We start from the raw sequence: 12,241 nt of genomic DNA, 5'->3' as shown, positions 1-12,241 counted from the left end.
CTCCGATAGTGGATGGCATCTCGGTCCCATAAATATGGACTGCCTAATATGACTTGGCAAACATCCAAAGGAACCACCTCACATGTCACCTCATCGATATATCGATTGGTGATAGCAAATTTGAAGGTACATTGCTTCGTGATCTGTAAGTCAACATCTTTCTGAATCCATCCTAGCGGGTACGGCTTAGGATGTGGTGTGGTTTCTAAACCCACTTTTCTTACTAAAGCCTCTGAAATCAGGTTTTTCTGACTTCCAGGGTCAATGATAGCTTGTACAACACTTTGCTTCACCTGAATATTCACATGAAACAACTCTTCACGGTTGTATGTGTCTTCAATATCTGCTGGTCTTGTCATAAGGGTAAGTGTAACATCAGGTTGCTTCAATTCTGGAAGCTCTTCTGCTTGTTGTGTAGTTAAGGTGGCTTTTCTGTCATTTCTCCCCTGGTTGTTTTTCTCGCGCTTTGGCCGTAACTCAGGATGGAGTGTCCAGCACTTGTCTTTGGCATGTCTACTGGTTTGACAGTGATCACAGTATACCTTCTGTGTCTGACCTTCCTTGCTCCGCTTCCCCTTTTTCTGCCAGTCAGTTTTGTTGACAGGTTTTGATCTGTCATCCTTCTTGTCAGTTCTTTTATTTTTCGCCTCAATGGCGATGGCCTTCACAGTAGCTTTTTCAATGGTGTCTACGGTGAACAATTTTAGTTCTTTCCGTATGTAGTCGGCAAGACCTCCGGTATACTTCATGAAAACGTCGTAGTCATCGACGTCAATGTCCAGAACCATAGCTTGGTTGTGGAACTTTGTTGTATACTCTTGTACATGTTGTCCAAATCTTTGTCTGAAGTGTTGCCATTTATACCATCTTTCATCTTCATAGCCAACTGGATAAAATTGTTTTCTCAAAAGCTTCTTGAAGTTCTTCCAAGTCAATTCTGAGACATCATACCGTCTCTGATAGGACTTCCACCATGTAAGGGCATGGCTTGAAAGTTTCAAACTCGCAAATTTTATTTTTTGCACATTAGAATACTTATAAACTGTGAAATAAGTTTCTAATGTGTCTACCCAGTTATCTAGCTTTTCAGGATCAATATCTCCTTTATATATAGGGATGTCAACCTTAAAATCAATCTTTAAGGTATCAATAGAATTTTTATTGTCACCTGATTCAGCTTCCTTTTTCGTTGGATCAGCTTGTATGTCGTCTTCATCTTCGCTATCCTCAACAACCTTTTTCTTGAGCTTTTGATCAGGCTCGGATGAAGTTGATGGACGTGAAGATTTTCCAGTTTTCAAACTCTCCACGAGTTTAAGGATTGATGCAGACAAGTTTTCAACTTGTTGCTCAAGTTTAGTGATGCGATCGCCATCATTAGATGTATCCTGTTTGTTTTCTCCAGTCATATTGCCTCTCTTGGACCTTGGCTTTCGGTGTACGAGCAAAGGACCTAAAAGTTCTTCTCCAGAAGCTTTGCGTTGGTTGCGAGTTGAGACCATAAACCACCGTCACCCACTCGGATCTGGTGCTCTGATACCACTTGATCCAAAACTTCTAGTCGATAGAACTATGAATTCCTAGTTTATAGGAATAAGGGAACGAAAGGAATTTTAAGACAATTAGAGAAACAAAAGGAAGAAGCTAAGGAACTGCTTTGAGTTCTGCCTTTTTGAATTGCTTCCTTCATTTCAATGAATAACTTACATATTTATACAAGGTTCGGTTGCTAAAATTAACTAAACTAAAATAGTAAATTATTTTAAGCCATAAAGAATGAATGGCCTAAAATCTTACTTAATTTGAACCATTAACTTTTTATGGTTTTAAATAACTTAATAATATAATATAATATAATAAATTATAATTATATTATATTATGTTTATTTTTGTTGGTAGATCCTCCTGGATCAGGGATACTTCGATACGTGAAGGGAACCACAGATTATGGTTTGTTCTACAAGAAAGGATTGAAAGGATATTTTCTATTAGGATACAGTGACAATGATTATGCTGGTGATTTAGATGATCGAAAGAGTACTTCATGGTATGTTTTCATATATGGTTCAGCAGCTGTTGCTTGGTCCTCAAAGAAACAACCAGTAATTACACTTTCAACAATTGAGGATGAATTTATTGTTGCTGCCTCATGCGCATGTCAGGCTATTAGGCTAAGGAGATTACTTAATGAGTTGCATTGTTCACAGTATGAATCTACTTTAATATACTGTGACAATAGTTCAGCTATTAAGTTATCTAAAAATCCAATTATGAAAGGAAGAAGTAAGCATATAGATGTTTGATTTCACTTTCTGCGAGAACTCATTGAAAAAGAAGTGGTGAATTTGGTTCATTGCCGAACTCAAGAACAGGTTGCAAATATTCTAACAAAGCCATTGAAGTTGGATGATTTCAGAAAGATGCGCAGTTCACTTGGAATCTGTTCAAGTTAAGATGTAAACTGATTCCTTAATCGCATTCAGTTTAAGGGAGGATGTGAAGATATTATTATTAGTTGTTTATTTTTAAATTGTTTGAATAATCCCTAAGTTGTAGAAACGTAGTTGTAGAGGTTTATCTTTGACTGTTTCTCTAGCTAGTATCCCATGAGATTAGGACTTGTTATTCATGGGATAATGCTTCAGCTTTTTTTGTTGGTTTCAGTTCAAGTAAATGCTATATAGTCTAGTTCTTTTATCTTGAATAAACATTGTGAGAAAAATTATTCTTCTCAATCATATCCTCAAGCAAAATTTAGTTTCATACCAACAATGGGTTATATCTTTATAATTCTAAAGATGGCTTTTGGAGCAATTGAAAGTTGTGTGCTTTTTAAAAATAAATAAATAAATTGACTGATGCACAAGGTCGGCGGTGAAGGACCAGACGGATGATGTGCCGGTGGTGATGAAGGGAGGGAGTCGGTCAGGAAGAGGGAGAGAGGAAAGAGTTTTTATATTTTATTATTATTATTATACTTTATTATTTAGTTTTAAATTCCTGAAAATCTTTAAAAGCAAAAGTTAATCACAGTTATCTTTATAAATAGATGTCAACTTTTTATAAAGACGATGAGGATACATATTGAATTAAAGTGACTAAAAATGCTCCCTATAACCTAAGCCATTTAAATGGCAAGTCCGAAAAGGAAGGCACACATGAAGGCATAACAGTATACTGAAGCAACAATAAAACGTGTGAGACATCTATCTTCCTTTTCTCTACTTTTTCCCTTTCTTTGTTTGCATAATTGAATGATGTCGGATACCTTTCTTTTTGTTTCCATATTTCTACATTTTGTCCCTTTGTGTGAATGTGATTGCACAAGTGTCTGTACCCATGTTTTTCATCCTACCACATGGATTAGCTGGCAGGCTAACTTAAAAGGCTTCATTCTTATTTTACCCATAGAGTCGAATGTTCATCTCAATTTATCTCATAGAATTTAAATTTTCTCATTAACTTTGTTTAACAAATCTGTTAACTTGTTGATGTGGCATGAGCGGAGCCCACTCATTTGCCGATGTATTTGCCACATTAACAAAATTTCAAGTCTCAAATGGAATTCCAAGCAGAGAGAGGGAGAGAGAGAAAAGGTTGTTTGGGTGTGGCTTACGACGGGTTGGAGGTGGGAGGAGGGAAAATTGCAGTGTTGCTGTGGTTGGGGTGGTAAATTGTGTTGGGTTTCTAATTAAGCTTTAAAGCATTCACAATGGGCTCCCTAAATCACCTTCTTAGACAAATTTCAGGGAGGATTTGAATACAATCCCAACCATGCTCTCCATCCACCTCCTAAAATAGGGAGACCTCTAGGAGCTCCTAAATCTGAGGAGAGAGAAAGGACTCCTAGTGGCTCCCTATAATTTAATGCTGCTTTATTTTATGAGTATTTCAATCCTTTAATTAATGTTAACTATTTTTTATATTATTATTTTTATATAGATGGACCAATTAAAAAAGAGTTATAGGATTTATGAATCCCTAAACTAGAGAGTATGATTTGAGTTAAAATTTTATAGAGAGCTCCTAAAATAGCTTTTGTATGTTTTTAGCTAATTTTAACTAAAAAATAGAGAACATGATTGTAGATGCTCTTACACTATCAACATTAGCTGCTTAGTTTCACAAATAAAGAAAATAGCATAAAAGGAAATGAAAGTAGGAAAACAAAGCATGCAACACTGGAGAAAAAGAAGGGAAGAGAGAGAGAGAAAAAAAGAGAGGGGGAACAGAGAGAAAGAGAGAGGAAGAAAGAGAAAAAGGGGGAGAGATGATATTTAATTTTAAGCAAAGCTTTAAAAAAAAATTTAATTTTTTTTAATAACTAAAATTACTAAAATGTTTCATGCTATGTCAGCAAGTTAAAGATTTGTTAACGGAATCGACGAAATGAGTCAAAGTGGGACACGTAGTAAGGTTCTAGAGTGTTACGTGAAAAAATTTGAGTTTCGGGAGTTAAATTGAGATAGAAATTCGAGTTTAGGGGGTAAAAAGGGAATTTAGCATAACTATTAAATTAAGCCCAAACAAAGATGCATATATAACTTTTGAAGTCCTCGTGGTGTTAAAATGCATAAATCATTAGCATTCATATGAAGATTATTTCTAAATCAAGTGCAAAGTTGACGTACAGAAACTGTAAATTCAAAATATTTAGTACTTATTAATCTTCAAATTCGTCCTTACAATCTATACTCATCTTCCCAACCACGAATTATAAACCTAGTTAGCCAATACAGGTAATCATCAGTAGCATTGTATCGAAACCGAAAGCCTTCATCACCTTTGCTCATTCAGTTCGTTTGTGGTGGTAACATCATGTACATTTGGAACCTGTACTGTGTTTCATTCACTTCCGTAGGGTTCATGCCATTCTTGGTTTGATTTGACTTCCACCTTATCAGAGTTCATTATAAGGTTGAGTTGGACAACTTCCTCATTGTTCTTAGAAGGCTTGTCGTCTCTATATCTCCATCTCTTAGTTCTGTGGGAGATTTAATGGACATAAAAACAGTATTTTGCATGGGGGATTTAGTGCTACACCAACGTTCTTCGGCCATTAATATATATATGTATAATTTCATTTTTAAAAATATATATATGTTAAAAACGTCGACATGTGCTCATAATATAACAAATGTAATTTAATTTTTTTATTTTTATAATGTTAAATCTATATATATAAAACAAAAAGCAGAGAATTGTAAAACATATAAACTATCTATTAATTTTCGCGCTTATATTAAAGGGCTAGTATATATAATGTTATTGTTATGTGATCTGATTAACTCACTAGTTCATCTTCTTTTCCCTTATTCGTGGCTGGGTATTCTTCGTATATGACGAATTTTACCACCTCAATAAATGATTGAAAATTCATCTTTACTCCTTGATGGCGATAATACTGCATAAATCAATTTCAATATATGTCAAGAAAAAATAAAATCATATAAAATTATTTAATTTTCTAAATTTTGAAAATATGTTAGACTTAGCAATAAATCATTCATCTTCTAAGTTTAATGTGGCAATACAACTATATAAAAATGTATATATACTATATTAAAATTGTGTGACCTAATTGACTCACCGATTCATCTTCCATCAACGCATTTTCCTTGCCGGTGGATGAACCTAACCACCTAAACAGTTGATTGAAAGTTCTCTCTCTGTCTCCTTCATGTCGGTAATACTGCATAAATCATTTTCATATCTTTAGGAAACATGAAAAAAATTAATTAAGGGTGTCACAGTAGCATAAGAAAAGTTTATCTCCGCTAATTTTCCAATAAAAGTCTATGGATCTTGAGGTTTTCAAAATTATGTAAAATAACTTCATATGAGCAGTTAATTTGATACCATGTCAGGTGTTCTTCCATTAGATCTTGATCCGTAATCGAAGTTCCAATCCTCGAGTTCAAAGTGTATGCACACTCTCATCATCCACCCCTAGGGCACCAAACCAACTATACGAACATGGTTAAGTTCTGAAGAAGCTCTAGTAGTTTTGCAAATCAATATGAGGAATAATATAGGAATAGCTATTAGTTCTGTCTACAACTCCTCATGCTTAGTACAAGAGCTCCCAATTTCTTTAGGTTTTTGGAGAAGAGGCCAATGGCGGGTCATGCGCATAAGTCACCAAAATGAGCTCTAGAAGATTGGTAAATTCTGTATCAAAATAACGTAAATGAGTATTTCAGTTGTGGAGGTAGAGGGTGCTAATGAGAAGTTTATTTGTGAAGTACTGCTAGATATCTTGAGAGATAAAGAGAGAGAGAGAGTGAGAGAGTGAGAGAGTTATAACGGCTAAAAAGCGCAATAAATCAAATACAAAGGAGAGAAGACATGAGTGTGGGTGTCTAAAGAGAGAATTGCTCTAGATTTATAGGGAAGAAAATTTCTCCTTTTATTTTTAGTAGATTATACAAGCTTCCTTCAAATTCATGTACATGAAAAATTAGGTGTCTAAATATAGAACTAAATGAGAGCTTTCAATTTATTTCCAAATTAAGAAATGTATGTTGTAGCAAATTAAAGGAAAGTGAAAACAATATTTGGCTTATATTTTCAAATTACTTTTTTTTTTTCATGAGCAACCATTTTCATCCAATGCACATGGCCTAGAAAGAGAGAGAGGCTCTAGATTTATAGGAAAGAAATTGTGTAATTTTGTTTTTGGTAGAAAAGCCAAGCTTCCTTAAATGTTATGTACATGAACAAGGATGTGTCTGGAAATAGAACTGAATGAGAGCTTTCAATTTGTTGCCATATTAAGAAAGTTGTTGTGGCAAATTAAAGGAAAGTGAGTTTGAATTTCAAATTACATATTTTTATGGAGTAAGGTTTCCTTGTACACCATATTTACTATTTTATTCGCACCGGACTTCCAAATTAGTTCATCCAACAACCTCCAATTGGATTCACACCCAAGGTCTAAAATATTGATGGTATTAGAAATATTGATAGTCTAAAAATACGATAATTTCGATGAAAATATCAAGATATTATCGATATCAATAAAAATTGAATAAAAACCATGGAAATTGTAAGAAAAACTTGAAATTTTTTATTGAAACTTTGGAGAATGTTTATTTAGTCAATTATCTATTAGTTTATCACAAAAAATTGGAAGGAAATGCATTGCATGATGGGTTTAACTGATTTAAGTTGATTATATAGCGATGTGACAAACATTATGAGTGAAGAAAATATGTTGTAATTAATGAAAGAAGATTAAACACACCATAATCATTTATATATAATGATTTGCTGCAATATTTTACACTTTATACATTGCATGGTAAGATACATGAGTGACTCAGTATCACATAGAGTTCCCCTTTGCGTATTATCACAAAAACATAAGCAACATGGTGGTTAAGGCATTGGAGGAGTGAAATGGCAGGGGTTCGAATCCTCTTTGCGTGTGTGCTATGTGTTTTTTTTTTCCTTCTTTCCATTACATCAATATTTTTGATATTTCCAATAGTATAGCGATATTTTGACAAAATATTACTGAAGTGTGAGCGAAATTATTGACATTGATATTTTCCTATATTATCGGTATTTATACGATATATATATATGAATATGCTCCGAAATATCTGTGACCCGAAAAAATAATAATTTAATTTTTTTTAATTTTGTGTCTATTTTAGCAAATTAAAGGAAAGTGAAAACAATATTTGACTTATATTTTCAAATTACCTTTTTTTTTTTTTTTTTATAATGAGCAACCATTTTCATCCAATGCACATGGCCTAGAAAGAGAGAAAGGCTCTGGATTTATAGGAAAGAAATTGTGTAATTTTGTTTTTGGTACAAAAGACAGGCTTCCTTAAATGTTATGTACATGAACAAAGATGTGTTTGGAAATAGAACTAAATGAGAGCTTTCAATTTGTTGCCATATTAAGAAAGTTGTTGTAGCAAATTAAAGGAAACTAAGTTCGAATTTCAAATTACATATATTTTTTTTTTATGGCTTATGTGGCTATTTGACACTTTGGAAAAATTTTAACTCCACCCGAAATGCCAAATATCATATTATTTTATTATATTTTTAAATGCAAATGAGGCTTATATGATGCATAAAGTTTTAAAAGAGAGTAAATGATAGTGGAGTCCATGACTAAACAAATATTAAAATAATATTTGACATCAAGCTTTTTGATAAGTTGTTTTTGACATATCTCTTCCGCCCTTCAAATCCATGTAGAATTTGACAACTCAATTAGAGCAACTTTAACCTTCCACTTTTGCCATTTTATATCTATGTGGCAACTTGACATATTGGTTGGAGATGCTCTAATAAAGTTTCCTGTACACCATATTTACTATTTTATTCTCACCCGACTTCCAAATTAGTTCTCCCAAAAAACACTCTTAGAGCCTTTTCCACTTTGAGGGGGGAGGAAGCCATTGTTCTTCCTTCCTCTCCCCTCTTCTCTTCCTCTCTTCCTCCTTTCACCTCTTCCCCCATTTTCATAGACAAAGGGTTTTTCCTATTTGTCTTAGTTTTGTTATGATTTTCATCTAACCATTATAGGCGGTTGCGGCTCAGCTTCGGATTTTCACCTGTATTTCGGCGTCGGATCTCCACCACCATCTTTTTTTACAATTTCTTTATGTTTAGAATAAGTTGCAGAGACTCTTTGGGTTCTCTGTGTAGTTTTCACCTCTCATTTTGTGAGAGTTTTTCATCTCTCCTTTGTGAGAGCTTTTCATCTCTCCTTTGTAAGAGTTTTATTTGTATTGTTCTGACTTGGTTTTTTCAAGCTTTATCTTTTTTTTATTATTCTAAGTTTGCAATCTTAGTTGGGATGCCTATGCCAGAGTTTCTTCGATCTTGCCTGATCGTTAGTGGAGACGTACCTGATTTTCTTAATTTTGATATTAGACCGCTCCGTGGGCCCTTTTGTGGCTAGTTTGTATTGGCCATTTGTGGCTAGTGGCTTTTTTGGCTGAATTATGAATGCAATCATAGAATTTCTCACAAAAAAAAAAAAAACAACAACAACCTCCAAACGGATTCACACCTACCACCCTTGAAATTATCAACATGTCTTGCATGAAGAGTTTAATGCTCTTATTTTTATTCTTTAGGTGTGATTTGAAATTTAAATCCTTCTAACTCACTGCTTAGTTTTTATTTATTTTTATTTTTATTTAATATTTAATATGGAAAGAAAACATTATACAAGCAAAAAGTTCTTAGGCAAGTCAGCCCAAAGAGATCAAATAGAAATGGAAAAAGCAATATAGAGGCAGTTTATGCTCCCACAATTTGGACAGGGAAAACCCATAACCCCAATTAACAAGAGCAAGTAAATCGAACAACTATCAACTGGTTTTGGTTTCCCTCGGGCCTTAATTAAACGAGTGATTTACAATTTGAACTTTTGACAGCCACTTCCAATCATGTGAAAAGAAATTCAAATTAAAAATGAAAATTTTATATTCTAAAAGCATCTTCAGCAGGGTGCTAAACTCAAAATTTTAAGACCCAAATAATAAAAACTAGCTCTAACTCATTTTCTTAGAAAGGCTAAACAGCCCGTAAGTGTCTCAAAAGAGAAACCATGTTTTGGATGTCATAACCTACACAGTTCAACAAAGCACGAAGCCCAAGAGAACTCACGTAGGAAAGGGAGAAGGTCTTACGGTTTTATCTTGTAGAGGGTACATTCAGGATTCGTTACCAACATGCATCAGCTGCAATTATCTTAGGACTTATTAGGAGTGATTGTGGGAGGACTATAATCACTTATAGGGAGAAGCACTCTACGTGTTTCTCCATATAATCACTTTTAATGATTTTAAGCGATTCTAAGGAGAAGCACCTCCCATGTGCTTCTCCATCAAATCTCTTAAACCTACTTAAATAAGAAGAAATAATTCTCCATAAAAATGATTATTGGCCTATCCAGAATCATTCCGAAATGAGCCCTTAGTCATCACTCATTTGTGTGAATATGACAAATGCTCATGATAATCCCACTTGTCACTTCATCTTATGATAGAAGTATTTGTCTTTCTCCATCAAATTTACTAGCATTTCATCCAATGATTGTTTAAATTGTTAGAGATGTATGTGTGATGGTTTGATTCATGTAGTAGTCTAGCTTTAAGTTTTTATTTATAACTTGAATATGTATGATCAATTATCTATTGGTATATTTTTCTCTTTTGATGTTTGTAGAGGAAAAAATCGAATTTGAAATATTTTTCAATATTATGAAAAAAATTAACAATAAATTATTAGCTGGTTGGCCCTCTTGATCTATTACCATTTCTCTTACTAATGCTATGATAAGTTCCAACTTGCGAGTGAAGCGATATAAACTACAAGGGAGGGAGCTTTCTCACACACACACTACCAAGGTGCCATGAGAATTCGAACCTGAGACCTTTGGTCTGCCAGTAATTACCCTTTTCTACTAGACCCATTGGTAGATAAGTCCCCACTTTAAAGGCCAGTTTGGGATTGCTATCACTTTAAAAAAAAATTGTTTATGTTGTGCTTTGAAAATAATTAGCTATAAAGTAATGGAGCTCTATGTTTGGTAAACAATATTTTTAAAGTGTTCTTAGTACAAAAAGCAGTGTCAAAACTGTTTTGTAAATTTTAATATAAAATTGTTGTAACTGTGAAGACTAAAATAAGCATGATGCTGAAGTGTTATGCGCTAATCATGTGGTGGTAGTGATGGTGGTGATGGCAGTTGTGGAGGTGAAGGTGGCGGAGGTTGATGAGGAGGAGGAGATGATGGCGTGGTGGTGGAGGTGGAGGTGGAGGAGGAGGTGGCAGTTGTGGTGGTGATGGTGGTGGAGATAGAGGAGGATGTGGTAGTGGTGGCAGCAGTGACCGCCGGTGGTGGTGGTGGCAGTGGCAGCGTGGTTGTTGTTAGATATATGCCCTAGAAGTCAATATAAAATGGATAATTTTAAAGAAATAATATATAATAATCAAATGGGCAAGAACATTGCTTTAGATACATAACGTGCACAAAGTAACAAGTCCATGGATTAAGATATAAATGAAAAATAGTCTAAAGAAGTTAGATGCACGAGACCTTTCCATACACATAAATATTGTATCCTAAAATGTTTCTGGTCATAGGATCACCAATTGGACAATGGTGACTTGCAAAGACTGGTACACATTATGTCTGTTCAATTAGGAGGATGACTAGTCTCAAGTCATTAGTGTAGAGATACTAAGACAGATGTGTAGGTGCTCTATAGAAGATGGAGTCCATTGAATGCGATCAACTCTAGAATTCTTGTATGGAAGTCTTACTCACAAGTGTCAAACAAAGAATTCTAAATTGTGATCATGCAAATTAATCCTTAGACCTGAGACATCACAGTTGTTTTGTGTATATGTTGTTTCTTTTTGAGAGCACTATACGCTCATATCAAAATGATGTGACTTAAAGGTGTTCCTCAAGATTCTCAATGTGTACGCAGAGACAGGTGAATGTGCAAAAAGGAATCTCTGCTCTTAGTAAGAAGAGAGAATACTCTAAAGATATGATTCGTGAATCTTTGGCCAAAGTATCGGATGGAATTGAAACAAGAACGTTTGCAATTTCATCAAATTGAATCATATAATCTAGAGATGTCATATTAGGGATTTTGACACAAGTTTACCATATCCCGATAATATGACATAGAGTATTGAATTAGAGAAGGATCGAATTGCATTGTAATCACAAACTGACTAGGTTCTCTAAGTGAATTCTTTTTAGCTTGGGTAGCCATGACATACTGTTAGGTGTCACTCATGGCTTGTGGAAGCCCTGTAAGGACTAATTATAATTAGCATTCACCAATAGGGAGAATTGTATGGAAGGATACAATTCACACTTGATTCAGAGTGAATCATTCATACCCACTGTCTCGCTAATTAGAACCTATAAGATCGCACATCGAAGAGGAATTGATTGGGAAATTATGAAGAGAATGAATAATTTTGTGACTTAGTCAAAGTCAATGTAAAAGTCAAAGGTCAAAGGTCAAACGATTGACTCGACACTTGACACGGTCAACTAAGGATGACCGGGACCAACATTCGTTAGACAAGTGAGTGATTGAATTAGTCAAGTCACTAGAGTAATTAAAGTTACATATGGACTTAGGCACATATGTGACACATTATAGGATTAATGTGTTGGACCAAGATAGCAAAAGGTGACACACAGAAGGGGGGGGGAGGGGGGGAAGGGGAATGGAGG

This window comes from Prunus persica, chromosome G2 (genome assembly GCF_000346465.2).
Source record: "Prunus persica cultivar Lovell chromosome G2, Prunus_persica_NCBIv2, whole genome shotgun sequence".
Classification (NCBI taxonomy): domain Eukaryota; kingdom Viridiplantae; phylum Streptophyta; class Magnoliopsida; order Rosales; family Rosaceae; genus Prunus; species Prunus persica.
The sequence above is the reverse complement of the archived record's forward strand: the minus strand, read 5'-3'. Positions refer to the sequence as shown.